The sequence below is a fragment of the Phyllobates terribilis genome, unplaced genomic scaffold (assembly GCF_046119375.1).
Source record: "Phyllobates terribilis strain yellow unplaced genomic scaffold, ASM4611937v1 Scaffold_4__5_contigs__length_816908805, whole genome shotgun sequence".
Classification (NCBI taxonomy): domain Eukaryota; kingdom Metazoa; phylum Chordata; class Amphibia; order Anura; family Dendrobatidae; genus Phyllobates; species Phyllobates terribilis.
The window spans coordinates 731,143,920-731,164,311 of record NW_027362764.1 but is presented as its reverse complement, the minus strand read 5'-3'; the positions used below and the strand labels follow the sequence as shown (position 1 = coordinate 731,164,311).

Genomic DNA, 20,392 nt, shown 5'->3' with positions numbered 1-20,392 from the left:
GTTCTTCAAGTACCCTAAGATTTATTTTACATTTGCAAGTTTTAAGAATTTTTTTAAATGTATTCAATTTGTTTCTTTTTATTTCATGGTATTGGCAATTGCATTTTTTACGTAAATAAACATGAGATATAAAAAATGTATTTTACAGTTAATTAGAAGAAACAGGCACGGCATTTCTAAAGCAGAGAAAACAGACACTGTTAAGACATAAATTCTTTTCTTGACAAGATCAGAGTTTACAATGATATATTTTTTGTTTATGGAAAACCTAAATCCAACGTATTATTACAATATCCTTTAGTGAGCAGGCCAAATTTTTCAAATCAACAATGTTTCATGTTTCACTTTATGGGGTAATAACTTTGGAATGTTTCAATATATCCAGGGATTTTGAGATAGTATTTTCGTGACACATTATACTTTATGTTAATGGTAAATTTAGGTCCATGTGATTTGCATTTATTTATAAGAAATATCAGAAACTTGACAAAAAAAAATTAAAAATAGCAATTTTCAAATTTTGAATGATTATTCCATTAATCCAGATAGTCATATCAAGCTAAATAGTTAATAAAATAACATTTACCCCATGTCTGCTTTACATCAACACCATCTATAAAATGTTATTTTATTTTGTTAGGATGTTAGCAGGTTTAAAAATGTAGCAGCAATTTTTCACTTTTGGAAGGAAATGTAAAAAACTCATTTTTTAGCGACCTATTCAGTTCTGAAATGACTTTGGGGATCCATATACTGGAAATCCCACAAAAGTTGCACCATTTTAAAAACAGAACCCCTCAAAATATTTAAAACTGCTGTCAGGTAGTTTATTAATCATTGAGATGCTTTTTAAGATTTAAGGCAAATTGGCATGACCGGAATGAACATTTTTTATTTTTACCACCTAAATGTTGTTAACTTTTGAACAGGTCACTATAGTTGACAGACTGTATGGCCGTTATTTGGCACTGAATTGCCATGGAAAGCATCAGGACCACACACTCATGATTTCAGGGAGCCAATAGAGTTAAATAGGGAGCCTCCTCACTCTTTTAGCCATCTAGATGACCAATTCACTATTGACTTCAGCATAAAAGAGGTTAATAAGCCATGACTGGTGCCAACACCAATTGTGGCAGATGCAACTGGGTGTCAGCTATATTGTACAGCTGATAGCTGCTGCATTTTCACTCTTTTGGGGATGCTATTCACTTATATCTCAGGTCAATAAAAATAAATATTTATGGTCATTAAGGGGTTAAAAATAATTTCTTCAAGAAGGTCCAAATATCACATTGCAATATTCCTTGACCTGGTCACTCTATATCCATATTAGCTAAGAAGCTGGGGATAATCATCACCACTCATTCTGAAATCCTTGGATCTCTCATGGTAGGCTGGGATTTTCTACTCTAATGAGGCCCGGTACTTTTCTGCAGAATCCATACGCAATGACGTCACGATCTCTCACGTATATGCAGAACTCTCCTGTATCCCATCACAGATTAAAGTCTCTCCCTAGTGTGAGAGGCCTGGGGATTTCAGCATGAGTGGTGGTGATCAGAAGATTCAGCAAGGACAGGATGGCTGACAGTGAGGAGCGGAGGGTCCGGAGAGGTAAGCGGTAAGGTGAGCATAATGATTTTTTTTTCATTTTGCATATGTTGCATTTATTATGCTCTGGTGTCTGAAGAGATCCTAGAGCATTATAAGGAACATTATATATGCAGAAAATAACTTTACTGCATATTGAACTTCCAAGGAAAATCTGTGTAAACAGGCGAATGCCAATTTTGCCTGATACGTTAATCTCTAGTCTAATGCTTTGTTATGAAGCTGGGATGTGCTACACAATGAAACCTTTAGAAATGAGTCTGTAACTACCTTGGACCTTCTTTTTAACATCAGATTAAATCGTAGCCTTCCCATGGTGACCCACAGAACATATATTTCTAACATGAAATATGTTTGGGCACATTCTTTGCTGACCAATTTTCTGAAAGGTTATTTGAAGAACGCTGGGTCATGTTTAAAATAGGTCATTGTCTGGAGTCACCAATAAATGAACCTTCACCAATCATCAAGCAATAATTTGCATAATAAACTAGGATCCTCCATTGAATAGTCTGTTGAACTCACGACAGATTAGGAACCTAAGTTCAGTCTTATATTTATTCTACGTCACGATAAACATCTAGTGTACAGTATATGACAGAAATTGTTCCATGTGTTGCCTGAACTGATGTAAAAAGACAATAATCCCATACTTATCCATGAGAGCACAAGCAATTTGTTCAAGCTTCATTCACTACACCAAAAAAATAGAGAAAAAAACACTTGTGATGGAAGTATTATGTGAATGCAAACTTGACATTAAACAGTGTAGAGCTTATTAACTTCATTAATGAGGATAGGTTTAGTGGTAGGAGTGGAAGAATTACCCAGCAGTGATTGCTCTAAAAGAGTACATGGCTGGAGGAAATTGAATAATTGAATAATGGAAATGAAAACATTCTGAAAGCTTTGATGCAGATGTCTTAAGAGATACAAAGCAGGAATTAGTTTGTGCAGCTACTTATGATAAATAGCCTGTTTTAAGAGGTTTTATGTGACTGAATAAGAGGATGATACTGGATGTGCACTGGGTTCGCGGTTAGTTCAATTGCTATGGTTAAAGCAAAATAGTTTGCAAACAGAATTCAAGGGGTCCCAAAGGAAAACTTATCAGGACAAAGAATTGGAGCATGACTTATTCCATCCAAAGAATTTACAGAGGACCAGGGGACACTCATTATGTGAGGAGAAAAGGTCATTCCACCAGCTAAGTAGGAAAGGGTTCTTTACAGTTAGAGTAGTCAGACTGTGGAATACTCAACAACAAGTAGTAGTAGAAAAGGGTTTTTAAAAAAGGGCTGGAGCGTTTCTCACAAGAAATGTCATTGTGAGTTATAAATAATCTAGTGATAAAGAATTTAGAAATGATGGATAAAGATAGAACTTGATGGACTAGCGTCTTTTTTCAACCTATTTAACTAGGTTACCTATTCAAACAGTGGTCATACATGGAGATCAAATAGAAAACCAAAAAGTGACTAATTAATTAATAATTCCTAACAGGCTTGAATAAGAAACAGAACAGAAATAAGAAAATAAAATATTATCAATTTTCCACACTACTAATGAAGCTTGTGTAATCTGCTGCATACTAGTATGTGAATATTTAAAACATAAACTATAGTATTCAGCTAGAAATATCGGTACCATATACCAGTAATTATTAAATAGATGACTTGTAAAACATGATTCACTGTACTTATAGTTTACCTATTACAGTATTCATAAATTAACCTGCAGAACGCATCTTGACAAATACAACCCAATCATAGTTGTTTTGCCATTCAGCTTTAGCTTCCTCAAGGGGTTAGGAGCCTCAAAAGTCTCACTCCTTGAGAATCCACAGCATTCCATTGAAACATCTAAGAGGAGGTTTTCTTTCCCTATTTAATATTTGGTCTAGTGTTCTATATCTGTAAAGGTGAAAATCCATTCTGTAGGCACATTTTAGACTACTTTAATAGGTATATCATCACTACATCTTGTTTAATAAGTGCTCTGTAAAATAATTAATTGCCTATACAGGTTTAATTGCTGCCTGTCCTAAAGGTTTTTAATACACTGTTATACACTATCTTTTTTACTTGTTAACTAATAAAGTTCATAGTTTTAAATATTCACATGCTAGTGTAAATCAGATCACATAAGCAGCATTACATACAGATTAATGTACATACAGTATCTTGTCCATAATGTTAGCTACATGGCTAAGAATGTGTAGAGCAAATATATACACCATCGGCCTATGACAGCTCATGTAGGATCAGTGATAAACATTTGAAATTCAGAAATATTAATCATAAATATGCAGAGCAAAACACTAGAAATAGAAAGAGTTGTATGGCAGTTGATGATTGCCTAATTTTCCATAATAAAAGGGAATGTGTAACTAGATTAATGCTGCCCAAACCACAATTGGCTTGAGTGAGAGCCTGGCTGCATAATTGTAGAGAGGTATGTTTTTTCTCTGAAATGCTCTGGCATTTCAGAGAAAAGATAGTTTGAAGAGTTGTGTAGTGTACATAGGGAGAGACCTGTCAATGAACTGTAGCAGATCGGTAAGAAGTTGGTCGGGGAAGGCGCTATAATGGTCAAATCTCTCCCTATAGTCCCCAGATGGCTCTTCAGATAATGCGATCTCTGAAATGCTGTAGTAGTTCACAGGAAACATACCTGGATGCAATTGTACAGCCAAGTTCTGATATTTGCTGCCCTTTGTTTGTGTGGCATGAATCGAGCGTCAATTTCCCTAATAAAAAATTCTAAAACTTCAAAAAGTCCTAAAGTTTTTAGCAAATTTTGTTGTCTCATGATGATGATACCTAAAGTAGGTCTGAATCATGACATATGCTTTTATTGCTGGGAAAGATGCAGTGAAAGCGTAATATTACATGAATCTAGAAATGATCTGATCTCTTGAAATTCTAATTTACCAGTTTGTCAAATTTTTCCAGAAAATTTGCATTCTCAGTGAATAAATTCACTGCAAATTGCAAGCACTGAAAAAGCTTCATTTTCCCTTAAAAGATGTGTGTAAAACTCTGAAGTCTCCAAGTACTGTAGTAAGCACTTTTTAATCTTTTTTTCATCTCAAACCCAGCTTAGTAATGACAAAATGACCTCAACATGTTTGGCTGTGGGTAAATGGATGATAGCTGTTTTTCACTGCTGTCTTGTTACACACACTATATGTAATGTTTATTCAGTGTTTTAAAACTAGCTCTCCTTATTAGGGTTGAGCGAGTATGTTCTGTCTGGGTATGCTCAGGCCGAGCTCCGAGTATTTACAGCTGCTCGGTGATCAGGTTAAATCGCTCCCGTGTGCATGATTTGCAACTGTTTGACAGCTTAATTACATGTGAGGTATGTGTAAGAAATAAACATTCCTCACATGTAATAAAACTGTCAAACAGTGGCAAATCATGCACACGGGAGCGATTCAACCACATCACCGAGCAGCTATAAATACTCGGAGCTCGGCCCGAGCATACTCGGCGAAAGGGTTAATAGAACATACTCGCTCAACACTACTCCTTATGTCTATTGCTAAGCTGTGAGCCGTGAGACTACTACAAAGGTTCATTACAAAATAGCTGTCATATTGGCTGTACTATAACGTGATGTGATAGCTATAAGGCATTATGGGGCATCCCAAGTGGGAGCACCTGAGGTCATGTGAGCCTTCTATGGCTTATGTAATCTTCTGCATAGGGTAAAATGGTGGTGGGTATTTTGAGACGATTTGCATGAATAAAATCACAATTTCTTTGAATTTGATGGGTACATCAAATTTCCTATAATTTGACACAAATTTGCATCAAATCAATTTGCTTATTTCTACATGGCTCCTTAAAAATAAATGGTTATCTCTGTAACATTGTTCATGAATTGGCTGAGTTAGAGCTGTTCTAGCTTAAATTGGGGGACCCGTAACCTTCATAAGTAACCCACTCCATTATAAAAGAGAGATGTGTACATTATGCTTTATTCCTATTCTGCTCAAGTTTCCAGTTCTCTTGTAAAATCAATAGATGCGTTAACCTAAATTGTCATGGCCATAGCCTTCTGATTGCTAAGTCCAAATGCAAGAAACTTCCAGGTCTTCACCGATCAAATATTCTTATGTGTATCTGACATGTCAGACATTTTTGGATATATCAGTCATCCTTTTGAAAATTGATGATAGTTATTAGTTTGTCTAACGAGAACATACCTTAGTATTGTATTAGCCAGTATATCAAAAAGTTAAAAATTCTTTGTCCTCAGTCTTTGATACCTTTTAATAGATAATTGAAGAAGTGAAGAAGACAAATGCTGTATTTAGATAAAGAATATTCATAGATTTAGGTCTCTTCATTGTCCATAGTTTAACACCGTTTCTGAATTGTACGCACATTGATACAGAATAGGACGCAGTAGTATTGCACAAAATGTGATGCAAAACAGAATCTTAAAGAAGTTGTCCACTACTTTTTCATTGATGCCCTATCCGTAAGATATGGCATCAATGTTTGATCGGCTGGAGTCCTGCAGGAGGCGGATGTGTAGTTCCCCGCGGTGACCACTACAGACGGACAGAACTACAAGTAAGTACTTACTACAGATAGGGCTTCAATGAAAAAGTAGTGGACAACTTCTTTAAATGTTAGTGGAAGAGTCAACAGTTGCAGCAGTACATGGTTGAAGCAGTTCATAAATAAGGAGAATGAAAGTTGAATTGTCCACTGATTTAGATCTGGGCCATATTTAAAAAGTTCCCATGTAATTACTGAGGTGCACATTTCTTAAAAAGGGCCTTTCATTTTTCACTTGTCATAAATATATATTTTTGTTTACTTGTGTAAATGCCACTGTTCCCCTGTATGTTGCATTGTTTTGTTTTTGTTCCTGCACCTCTCTATTGATGAGATATGGCCTCTCTTCCTAGTATGTTATTTAGTCTAGTTAACCAAGGTGGTATCCACAACTGTTTTCTGTGAGCGTCTACTTGAGTATTAGACTAGTTTTATGTAAAGTGAAGAGAGGGGGTCTTATTTCCTGAATGGAGATTTGCAGGAGCAAAAAACAATATATTCAAAAGACAAAACCCAAGATAAAAACAAAATGAGCATACACCCTGTAGTAAGTAAATAGTAATAGATACCTTGATGCGGTGGGATGACTTTTAAGATTTTTTGATTAAAATAGTGTTAACTAAGTACCATATGTTATTTACATGTACAATTACTATTTAGTTATTTACTTACTACAGGGTATATGCTCATTTTGTTTTTTTTATTGGGCTTTGTTTGTAAAATGGCCACAGGATGAATGTGCTTTAACACATTGCAGGTATATCAACTTATACTCCAGCTCATTTCTTTGGTTTTACCAGATTCGAGAGAGCAGCAGCATTTACACCAGATTAAACAATTACATAATAATGGCAAGTGACAGGTCCTTTTCAAGTGATGTAGAGGGACATAAATCTACGTGACATAATCATTCTGGTTCTGAGTGCATCAAAGGTTGACATTAATTTGTAGTCCCAGACCCTCCACTATTTATAATTCATGGAGATCTAGATGCTACTGTCCATTATGTTGATGTTGGCGAGAAAATTGCATCCATCGTGTGTTCCAATTTGTACTGTGGGTACTAATATACAACACTATGTTTGGAAAGTTCAGTACGTGTGCTAATGATTTCCACTATAGTACCGCAATTACTGCAGAAAGAAATATTTATGTTTCCTAGAATGTAGCCTTGGCAACACAAATTAAATCAGCTATTACACTGCTGAAGGCATTCATAATAGAAAAAAAAGTTGATATGATAAGGTTGCATCTCTTGTATCAGATAGATAGATAGATAGATAGATAGATAGATACATAGATACATAGATACATAGATAGTAGAGTTGAGAGAATCTCACAAAATTAGATTCGGGCATATTTGGTCACTTTTGGTAGAATGTTCGATTCATATCACCTAAATTTAGTGTATATACACTTAATTTAGAGTCATTTTTGCACCTGTCTTGCCACTTTACTTTCTTCTTCTATGGTTTGGTCTTCCTTCGATACAGGCTTCCTGCAGTCACGTCATGGCTGACTAGTCTACAGTGGTAATATGTGGCATAATGCACATCAATGAGCAGACTTACTGTATGTGATTGTGATATTTTGTGCCCTGAACTAAACCAGTACTGCCAAATCTAGTTATGTCACCATATGCTAACCGCTCTAATGATGTTGCCGATGGGTAATTGCTTAGTAACTGATGCAGCAGTGCTTGTTTACTTCAAAGTACAAGATATCACAATAACATTGGAAATCTCAATCTTTCACATTGAGGATCCTGAAAACCAGAATTAGTGCCCTTATTTTGCTGGAAAAGTGGTCATTTTATGTTTTTTGTTAATTGTCTCTTCAGAGAGGAAGAGGACTAGAACTCTATTGCCACCTATAGGAAGTAGTAATCCTAAAAGTCAATATCGACCCTTTAACGAGCCTTGTCAAATGACTTAGGATAGTAGCCAAAACCAAAATTTCAATATGCAGACTCTGTGTTTCGGGGTACTGCCCCTCGTCAGTGCAAAGTTTGAGATATGGTTTGTCTGGGTGAGAGGCGTCTGACAGGTATCCAAGGGGTAACTTTCTCCTTGCGTAGAGTGACATATTAGGCATGTCAAGGTGAAGAAACTTTTAAGCTGCAATGCACCTCTGGGAAATATGCAAATTGTCTCTTCAGAGAGGAAGAGAACTAGAACTGTAGTGCCACCTATAGGAAGTAGCAATGCTAAAAGTTAATAGTTTATATTTACTAAAGTCCACTGTGGCTGCCCACTGTTTTCTTAAAAATAAAAAGCAGCCACAGGCAGGTGTCAGATACTTTTTAATGTAAAGAAAGGGCGTTACACTAATTATAAAGAGCCCTTTTAGCAGTAAACATGTGGTTTGCAACTCACTCATGGTAGGCCAGTTACTTTACCTGAGATTCATTCAATAGGGCAAGAATTTAAAACAATAATTGACCTCAAATAACGAAAATAAAAACCATCAACATATTTGCAGTTGATTGGGTACCAGTCATTTACCACTATGGTATCTTTTATTCACAGAGATGAGAAAATCTTTTGAAATTAGATATACGTGAAATTGATGTTATGTTCTGCTACCAAAGCTAAGGAAAGAGAGGAGATCTGTCCCTACTATAGGACTCAGCTGAATCCCTACGATGTAACAGGGAACCTGATCCTGCGATCAGACCTGCTAAAGTCCTAATCTAGTCTGTACGGAGACCTATAGATGTGGGGAGGGAATCCCTACAAGTACTAAGGACTGGGAGGAATATGGGACACCTCCTAACAGAAATAGTAGCAGACAGACGAACAAACAAAATAGATAGAACATAGAGGTCCGTAGACCAAGCAAACTAACAGAGCTAGATACAGAGCACAGGCTAGCTAGAAAGTAGATATACAATGAAGTCCAGCAAAGCCAGAAGGGCGGAGCAGGATTAAATAGGCCAACAAGGTCATGTGACCAGCAAAGGAAAAAAAACCTAACAGCAAGGTTCTAACAGTACCCCCCCTTCTAAGAGGATCCTCCGGATCCCCTAGGACCAGGCTTATCAGGAAATCTCCTGTGAAACGCTCTGATAAGTCTGGACGCGGAAACATCATCTGACCTCACCCAAGAGTTATCCTCGGGTCCGAAACCTTTCCAGGCCACAAGATACTGCAAACTACCTCTATACCGTCTAGAGTCAAGGATGCGAGAAATTTCATATTCCCCGTCCTCCACCACCGGAGGGGCTGGACTTACTGTTATGTTCTGCTACCAAAGCTAAGGAAAGAGAGGAGATCTGTCCCTACTATAGGACTCAGCTGAATCCCTACGATGTAACAGGGAACCTGATCCTGCGATCAGACCTGCTAAAGTCCTAATCTAGTCTGTACGGAGACCTATAGATGTGGGGAGGGAATCCCTACAAGTACTAAGGACTGGGAGGAATATGGGACACCTCCTAACAGAAATAGTAGCAGACAGACGAACAAACAAAATAGATAGAACATAGAGGTCCGTAGACCAAGCAAACTAACAGAGCTAGATACAGAGCACAGGCTAGCTAGAAAGTAGATATACAATGAAGTCCAGCAAAGCCAGAAGGGCGGAGCAGGATTAAATAGGCCAACAAGGTCATGTGACCAGCAAAGGAAAAAAAACCTAACAGCAAGGTTCTAACAATTGATTTGTCACAAATCACAAATTTTGCAATACCTCCAAATGCACTGAAAATACATGTGCTACACTCGAAAGTCCCCTAGAACTGTATCCAACCCCTTTTTAGATCTTCAATGCAAAAATGATCTTACTAATATCAAAGTGACCTTTATAGATAGTATATGGCTAGTCTAAATGGACAGGAGCTGTTTTCACTGATGTCCTGTTACACACAGTATCTTTAACATTTATTCAATGTTTTAAAGCTGTATTTCCCTATTATTTCTTTTTTTCTAAATTCTGATGTCCTCTAACTGTCCAGAGTTACCCTTAAATGGCTGATGCATTACCTGCCTTGGCTTTTATAATTAATTGTGATAGTCCCTCTTGATTGGCTGTGCTATATCATGTGATGAGATAGCTACAAGGCATTATAGGCAAGACCACGGCTTCTCCAACTGATACTATTTTCTGCTTTGTATAAAGTGTTAGTCGCAAATTGTTCAATATTCGAATTTCTAAAATTCAAGACAAATTAAATTTGTGTTAAATTGATTCTAATATCTCAACATTTCTGATAAGATGTCTTAATTTCAAGGCTCCCAAAATGAAATGTCTTACTATCTAAGGCATATGTTGGAGATTGATATCATGATATTTCTATTTTTAATAAAAAAAAATTCCCAGGTACAAATTGTTTCAAATCATATTCATTAATAACAACATTAATTATAATTAAAAGAACATTAAATCTATCCTTCTGAAATTGAATTCTTACGCTTGAATATTCTATTCTGACTCGGTCCAGCTATATCACATAAAATATCTCTTCTGATGTCCCACTATTTTCGGAAACAAAATAAGCATGTTCAGTAATCTGAATTCATGAACTGGAAAATATCCATTTAGAACTAAGCAAACAGCACATGGTACAAAAAGAGCAAAATGACATGCTATGTATAACAAGCTCATGTTGTCAATTACAAGATCTCTGGGGAAATATAGATTTCCCAATCGGCTGTCGAATTTAGGAAGGAAAACATTACTAATATGAACTTCACAAATGTCTGAACTGTCATATCATTTTCAATGGTGCTATATATTTTGCTTACAAATCTATCCCAAGGCAGAACTAATGCTAATTATATTTTGATTATTTAAGTAAACTTGTGCTAACATCACACACAAGTTGCTTCCTAGTTATTCACAAAGTATTGATGTGAATTATGTATTTATTAAATTTTTTCAGGTTATAACCTTGGGCTTCACGGCTGTCATCTACATATTCCTTGCTTGCTTAGGCTCAGTTCCTACCACATCACGTTTTTACACTAAATGTGAAATTTTTATTGGAAAGATCTACTGATTTACGTGTCAATCATAGACACCCGCTACTGAAGACTATAAACTTTCATTGTAAAAAAAATACATTTTTTGTGGAACTCTCTTGAATTGAAAGGTATGCTTAATAATACATTAAAAATATACTAATTTTACCACCCAAAGTTATACTAAAAGGATACTCCTTTGGCATGTTCTGTGTCTCGTCTATTATAACTTAGGATGGGTTCACATATACTTCTGCTCTTAGTTGACCACTCCATGAACGGGTTCTGTCAAAATTGCCCACAAAAAACAACATTATTCAGATATTCTCCTGACTTATTCATTGAAGCAGATAAAGTCTGACAGGGAATCAGTCAGCAGATTTTTGATATGTAATTTGAGGTAAGCTGAGGTTGGAGATGATACACTGAATTAAGGGATTTGTCACTTATCACGCTGTGTGATGATGATTACTAGTAATGAGCGAACATGCTCGCCACTGCTCGGTACTCGCCCGAGCATCACGGTGCTCGACAAGCTCAGCACTCGGCGAGCATTTCAGGGTTGCTCGAGAGGGAACTCAGGTCCCCTCCCTGCATGTTTGGCGCTCTTTAGAGAGCCAATTAACATGCAGGGATTGCCTTACACGCACTGTAATACCGTAGCCATGTTGGTTGTGGGCATTACAGTGATTGACTGGCCGCACAGTGTCATCAGGTCTATATAAGATATAGTGCCGCCATGCTCGTCACAGTGTACCCCGGAATCAGGCAGAGTAGGGAGAGGTGCTGCTGAGCTAGGGAGAGATTTGTTTATTTATAGTTAGTATAGGTATTCCACAACATTAATAATATAACTAGGGATGCGTGTCTCTGCCTGAAGCCTTTATAGACTGCGCAAGCGCGACATGCCTTCGCAGTCTGGCTCCAGACAGAAGAACACATGGAGCCGTTGCAGGTAAGAGGAGTGTGTATGGTGCCGGAGATCACGGTATGCATAGACACTGAACGCATACCGTGATCTCTGGCGCCATACTTACATACTTACCTGACTGGGAGGAGCATTGCCGCGGAGCCTCTCTTCGCCCGAGACCGGGGCAGGAGTGAGGGCACCGGAATCGGTGCATGCACATAGCGTTATCTGGTGCCATTTTACTGAAGATACATTTGCACGGTATGGGCACGCGCATACTCCGGCGCCGCACTCCTCCCCTGGCAGAACAGGACACAGCAGCGCTGGAGCAAAGGGAAGAAAAGTGAATATAAGTGTTTATTTTTTTGTATGAGTGCAGCGTGAAAGAGATGAGGGGTGCCATACATACCAGGAATGGGATTTAAGGGGTGCCATGCATACCAGGAATGAAGGGTGAGGAGTGCCATATATACCAGGATTGGGAGATGAGAGGTACCTAGCATACCAGGATTGGGGGGATGAGGGGTACCATGCATACCAGGATTGTGGGGTGAGGGTACCATGCATATCAGGATTGGGGGGTGAGGGAACCATGCATACCAAGATACTGGGTACCATGCATACCAGGATTGGGGAGTGAGGGGACCATGCATACCAGGATTGTGGGGTGAGGGGACCTTGCATATCAGGATTGGGGGGGTGAGGGGACCATGCATACCCGGATGAGGGGTACCACACATACCAGGCTTGAGGGGTGAGGGGACCATGCATACCAGGATTGGGGGGTGAGAGGTGCCATGCATACCAGGATTGGGGATGAAGGGTGACATTCATACCAGGATAGGGGATTAGGGGGTGCCATGCATACCAGGACTGATCCAGCTGCTTATATTCAGTGGTGATAGCAGAAGTTAGACAGGCAGGCCATGTATGTCGCAGACTTCAGTGCATATAGTTCAAGAGGGTCCATTGAACGTCCTGTTAGTATAGGTATTCCACAACATATATATATCCATCTGAACTAACAGTCCTTCTGAGGACTTATCCAGTTACATATGATGAGTGCTAGGCAGAAGTTAGGCAGGCAGTGTGTGTAGTAGACTGCCTGCCAAAGCTCATCAAGAGAATGCCAAGAGTGTGCAAAGCAGTCATCAAAGCAAAAGGTGGCTACTTTGAAGAACCTAGAATATAAGACATATTCTCAGTTGTTTCACACTTTTTTGTTAAGTATATAATTCCACATTTGTTAATTCATAGTTTTGATGCCTTCAGTGTGAATGTACAATTTTCATAGTCATGAAAATACAGAAAAATCTTTAAATAAGAAGGTGTGTCCAAACTTTTGGTCTGTACTGAATATATAAATATATATATATATATATATATATATATATACTGTAAATACATACGTATTTTACAGGTTCCTCATAAATTATCCCCATCAGTATTAATGTATAACAATTCATGACACAAAATAAAAGGATTAAGTAAAGATACGTGATATATGCTTTAGAAAATGATCTATTGATCCAATATAAAAAACTACTTCTCGTAAATTTCAACATTCATTAATTTATTACTACCATACGTTGAATGGTGGCTTATGAATTTTTTTATATTTAAGACTATGTAAGCCAAATGTCATTGCAATAATATTTCCCTTCTTAAAGGGATATACCAGGTTGTATTTCACCATTGTATTTAATTAATTAAATGTGAATTCAAATTCTGGTTACATAAGTGCACTAGGACACTGTCTCTACACATTACAATATGTCAGCCCTTGGATTAGTACTGTGTTATGCCACCATGGACTAATGAAATCGCAATAAACATTTGATGCCCATATGGCAAAGATGGTAGACCCTGTTCTGTAAGAGTTGAGAATAAAGTTTTGCAGTACACTGGTTCAGCAAACATGTCGGCATATTGTGGCTCCTGAATAAGAGCTTTGCGAAACTCCTACAACCTGCTTTATCCCCAGGACCTCTTCTGATTAGCACACCCCCAAGACATCATGTCGACAATGTAATTATGTTAGAAGGGCTATTTTTATTAAGAGACGACAGGATACCTTATGTTTCAAGTTCAATCATCTGATTCCTCAGTTCACAGCTAGCCATGGTTCTATGAATCTTTAAGGTCCAAAGTTTCAGTTTCCCCATTCTCACTGTTCAGGGTGTACTTTTTTTAGACAACGTAGTGTCATTAAATTTATTATACATTTTCTAAGCTTTTTGGAAAACAATACTTAATATTGGACTACCCCTTTAAGATGTTTTGCTCAACAAAATTGTGGCTTTTTCTCAATGTACTGTATGGCATAGAATCTTTTTTTTAATACTTTTAAATGAAACCCCGGAAAAATATTAATTTCTATTTATAAGTTTTTCTCTGATGCATCTTGATGTTTATTAAAGTTGTTAAAGTTGGATAAAATATATACTGATTTGCATTAATATTAGATACTCATTTATTCCAAATTCACAAGTTTCCAGAATCGTAATAGCCTGATATGGTCACCTGGTATTTGCATATGAAATAAAATTTACTGTAAAATAAACTTTTTATGCAAGCAGTCATATTACATTCAGATATATACGGCACGGAACGTGCATGGACTGGTAAATGCACTTTATTATGCTGTAGTTTTAATACAAGCAACATTACCATAACCAAGCTGCATAATAATGTAGCAAAATGTCTGAAATAATTTGATTCATTCATTTGTGCCTATGCCAGCACATGAAAATGATATACATGGAGTCAGCTAATAAAGGTTCATATTTGCACAGTTTATTATCTTTCTGTCTTGGATGATAAAGACAAAAGTGGCGTGTTGGGAATCACAAGAAGCCAATCATAAATGGTGCTCCTTAATTCTCTGAGTCTTAGATAGATCCATGCATGGTTTAGTCTTTTGCTTTTGTTAGAAAGTGTTTCAGATATATATTTGCATGTGCTTCCCCTCAACATAGAGGTGAATGACACTCACATTCTGAAAAAGGATAGGGCATTTATTAGTGACTCCAAACCCTTTCTTAACATTAGTTGGGATCACATATTCAGACTCCTAACTTTGGCAAATTATAAAAAATGATGAAAAATAGATATTATTTGACAAACCCTTTAAAAGAATCCAGTAGATTCATGCTGCCCAAAACCACATGCAGCATGAATCAGAGCCTACAAGGATCCAGTAGATTCATGATCCCCAAAACCACATGCAGAATGAATCAAAGCCAAAATAGATCCACTAGATTCATGCTGTCCTAAACCACACGCAGAATGAATCAAAGCCTAAATAAATGCACTAGATTCATGCTGCCCAAAACCACATGCAGAATGATTCAAAGCCTAAATAGATCCACTAGATTCATGCTGCCAAAACCACATGCAGCATCAATTGGAGCCTTAAAGGATCCAGTGATTCATGCTGCTCAAAACCAAATGCAGAATGAATCACAGCCTTAAATGATCCAGTAGATTCATGCTATCCAAAATCACATGCAGCATGAATCAGAGCCTAAAAGGATCCAGTAGATTCATACTGTGCAAAACCACATGCAGCATGAATTGGAACATAAAATAATCAGCAGATTCATGCTGCCAAAAAACACACACAGCATGAATCAAAGCCAAAAATGATCAAGTAGATTCATGTTGCCAAAAACCACATGTAGCATGAATCAGAGCCTAAAAGGATCCAGAAGATTCATACTGTGCAAAACCTCATGCAGCATGAATCAGAACTTATATAGATCCACTAGATTCATTCTGCCCAAAACCAAGTGCAGCATGAATCACAGCCTAAAATGATCCAGCAGATTCATGCTACCCAAAACCATATGCATCATGAATCAAAGCCTAAAAGGATCCAGTATATTCATGCTTTCAAAAACTACAGGCAGCATGAATCAGCGCCTAAAAGGATCCAGTAGTTTCATACTGTGCAAAACCAGATGTAACATGAATCAAAGCCAAAAATGATCAAGTAGATCCATGTTGCCAAAAACCACATGCAGCATGATTCAGAGCATGACTGGACAATTGCAACCGAAGTATAACTTTTCTTCTAAGGGCTTCAACATTTCAGAGAAAACATGGTTTGGAAAACTAGCTGATGACTATAGGGAGAGACCTAACTACTTAGGAGTTATCCCAGCTGTTTGCCACACCACTCAGGGTGATTGACAGATCTCTCCCATGTATGTACATAATGAGACACCTGACAATCATGTCACACCTGTTGCCAGTAACTAGGCCCAGTTGTATAGTGTCACCTACCTCGGCATGAATGCTAACCCTAGTGGTTGGTGCAGCAGTCTCCTTGTATAGTTGAGATGTCACACATGTTTCAAAGTGAGCAACAATTGGCTGTCAGCAGCAAAAAGGCAACACAGGAGCAGTAGAGAAATAGTAAAGATGGTTTTGTTATTTTCAATCCTTTAGGGGATTGCATTTTGAAAAAAAAGGAACCCTTTAACTAGGATTTGTAGGTTTCAGCCAACATGTTTAAGTAGACATTTTATATACAGTACAGACCAAAAGTTTGGACACACCTTCTCATTTTAAGATTTTTCTGTATTTTCATGACTATGAAAATTGTACATTCACACTGAAGGCATAAAAACTATGAATTAACACATGTGAAATTATATACTTAACAAAAAAGTGTGAAACAACTGAAAATATGTCTTATATTCTAGGTTCTTCAAAGTAGCCACCTTTTGCTTTGATGACTGTTTTGCACACTCTTGGCATTCTCTTGATGAGCTTCAAGAGGTAGTCACCGGAAATGGTTTTCACTTCACAGGTGTGCCCTGTCAGGTTTAATAAGTGGGATTTCTTGCCTTATAAATGGGGTTGGGGCCATCAGTTGTGTTGTGCAGAAGTCAGGTGGATACACAGCTGATAGTCCTACTGAATAGACTGTTAGAATTTGTATTATGGCAAGAAAAAAGCAGCTAAGTAAAGAAAAATGAGTGGCCATCATTACTTTAAGAAATGAAGGTTAGTCAGTGCGAAAAATTGGGCAAACTTTGAAAGTGTCCCCAAGTGCAGTTGCAAAAACCATCAAGCGCTACAAAGAAACTGGCTCACATGAGGACCGCACCAGGAAAGGAAGACCAAGAGTCACCTCTGCTTCTGAGGATAAGTTTATCCGAGTCACCAGCCTCCGAAATCGCAGGTTAACAGCAGCTCAGATTAGAGACCAGGTCAATGCCACACAGAGTTCTAGCAGCAGACACATCTCTTCAACAACAGTTAAGAGGAGACTTTGTGCAGCAGGCCTTCATGGTAAAATAGCTGCTAGGAAACCACTGCTAAGGACAGGCAACAAGCAGAAGAGACTTTTTGGGCTAAAGAACACAAGGAATGGACATTAGACCAGTGGAAATCGGTGCTTGGTCTGATGAGTCCAAATTTGAGATCTTTGGTTCCAACCACCGTGTCTTTGTGCGACGCAGAAAAGGTGAATGTATGGACTCTACATGCCTGGTTCCCACCGTGAAGCATGGAGGAGGAGGTATGATGGTGTGGGGGTGCTTTGCTGGTGACACTGTTTGGGATTAATTCAAAATTGAAGGCATACTGAACCAGCATTGCTACCACAGCATCTTGCAGCGGAATGCTATTCCATCCGGTTTGCGTTTAGTTGGACCATCATTTATTTTTCAACAGGACAATGACCCCAAACACACCTCCAGGCTGTGTAAGGGCTATTTGACCAAGAAGGAGAGTGATGGGGTGCTATGCCAGATGACCTGGCCTCCACAGTCATCAGACCTGAATCCAATCGAGATGGTTTGAGGTGAGCTGGACCGCAGAGTGAAGGCAAAAGGGCAACAAGTGCTAAGCATCTCTGGAAACTCATTCAAGATTGTTGGAAGACCATTTCTGGTGACTACCTCTTGAAGCTCATCAAGAGAATGCCAAGAGTGTGCAAAGCAGTCATCAAAGCAAAAGGTGGCTACTTTGAAGAACCTAGAATATAAGACATATTTTCAGTTGTTTCACACTTTTTTGTTAAGTATATAATTCCACATGTGTTGATTCATAGTTTTGATGCCTTTAGTGTGAATGTACAATTTTCATAGTCATGAAAATACAGAAAAATCTTTAAATGAGAAGGTGTGTCCAAACTTTTGGTCTGTACTGTATATACTAGCACTGACTGCTGCAACTTAAGGAATTAAGAATGTAGTCTCATTCCAAGCAATTTCCTAAAGGTAGAGGTAGATCAGCGATGAGTTTATGAAATATTTTTAATCACATTGTGAAGAAGCTTATTGTTCTCTAAAAGTTGCCTTTGTCTCAAGATTTGGCGATACTGATACTTCTAAGCAGCAGAAACCCACAAATGCTATTTTTGTTGCTCTGTTAAAGCCAGGAATGCTGTCTGTACTGCACAGCATGATGCTTTTATACTCAGCTGGATAGAGAAGTTGTCTGGGAATTAAATAGAGAGAAACAAGGGAAGGTTGATAGTGAAAAACAATTTAAAAAAACACACAAAAGAGAAAAAAGGAAATCAAGAACACTCAACACAACAAAATAAAATGCCGCACAGTAAGAAGAGAAGGGAAATCACAATTAATCATCTACATTTTTTTCTTCTATTTTATACATATTTATTCTTATATTTTGTTTTTACATATTTTGTAAGAAATTCTTATTTTTTACAAACATCTGAAAAACGCAATGTGCTACTCATGGTCTCACAATTATCATATATCAGCAGAGCAAAGAAATTGATTGCAGTGCTATATTCACACATGGATGTGAATGTTACCATCCGAGAGAAATGGACCGATTTTGTTTTCCTCAGTTGTCATCCTAGTTGTATTTTATTTGCTTCTGTTTTTTTTTTTCATCCCTTTTTTTTCACTAAATTAGTTAGTCTGTCTGAACTTTTTTTATCCATTGACACTTAAGGCCTCCTTCACGTGTCCGTGTTTGCAGTACATGTGAAATCAGTTTTTTTTCTCGGATGCCACACGTACCCACTATAGCCTTCGCTGCTGTGCACATGTCCGTGTTTTGTTTTTACACTCATCGTGTGTCCATGCAAAACTCATAGAGACATGTCTGTTTTTTACCGGCAGCATGGATGACAAGGGTCAATACAAGTCTATAGATCCGTGAAATGTTGTACAGCACACGGATGGCATCAGTGTGTCATCCGTGTGCCATCCGTCTGCTGTATGTGTTTAACATTGCAGAGTATAGGAGAAGCTTTGTAATTTCATTCTTTCTTTATCCATACTGGAAAAGTACTGATGACACACTGATTCAAAACTCTGATGATACCGGAAGTGTTTTTTTTCGGTACCGGTTTTATATGGATGTGTGAAGGGGGCCTAACAATGTGTGAGTTAAAATTGACTGAAACTAGGATGTAACGGTGAATTAGTGAATTATAAAGTCTGTATTTCTAGTTTCATCCATGCCTCACAAAACCCCTTAGGTCACGTTCAGAATTTGGTCAGTATAATACATCAATGTTTGTAAGCCAAAATCAAGAGTGGGTGATAAATGCAGAAATGGTGAAGTGTTTCTATTATACTTTTCTTCTAATTGTTCCACTTCTGGTTTTGGCTTACAAATACTGATGTAAAATACTGACCAAATACTGAATGTGTAAAGATGGCCTTAGGCTGTGTGTTGTTGTTTCTATACAATGAATGTTTTATCACCAGGCGATTATGAGGAAGCCTGTATAGGCAAAACTGGTTGGGAGAGCTATATGCATGTGTGTTTTGTAGTATCTTAAGTGGTACCTGTAAGAAAGAAAATGAAATAGATGAATACATAAAGTATCATAGGCTGCAACCATGATATAGACAGGAAAGCATGTATACATAAAAGGGTTGAATATCTGTAGCTGTTAGAGGGTGTTCCAGTTGGTAACCCTCTTAAATATTGGAATAATACAGGTCCACTATAGTAATTTTAAGAATAGACCACTTTTTTAATGAAAATAAATAAAAGTCATATTTTAGTATATCTCTTAAACAGGGTCTATTTACCCTTTGGGTATTATATTGTTTAGAATCTCTTATCCCTAAAGGGGTGCTCACACTTGGCGTATTATACATACACTCTAAAAACTTTGACTACCCCTTTAAGTAAATCTGAGGCTCATATGTGAGTTTTAATGCTAAATTTTAATTTTGTTCCAAACTTAATCCTAGACATTTTTGCTTGACCTTGATTACAAAGCATTCTGAATTTTTTTTTTGCTGCCAAAATCTTAGTTGTTAATGCAAATCTTAATGACACCTAACAATGCATCATAATACTTCACTCTATCAGTACGCTAAAAGAAC

At 37.6% G+C, this 20,392-nt stretch overlaps 1 protein-coding gene across 7 annotated transcripts in view; it reads left to right on the top strand.

Moving 5' to 3' along the window:
- Window positions 1-20,392, top strand: part of CSMD3 (CUB and Sushi multiple domains 3) — a 2,085,767-nt gene that overhangs the window by 878,110 nt on the left and 1,187,265 nt on the right. The window lies entirely within an intron of this gene.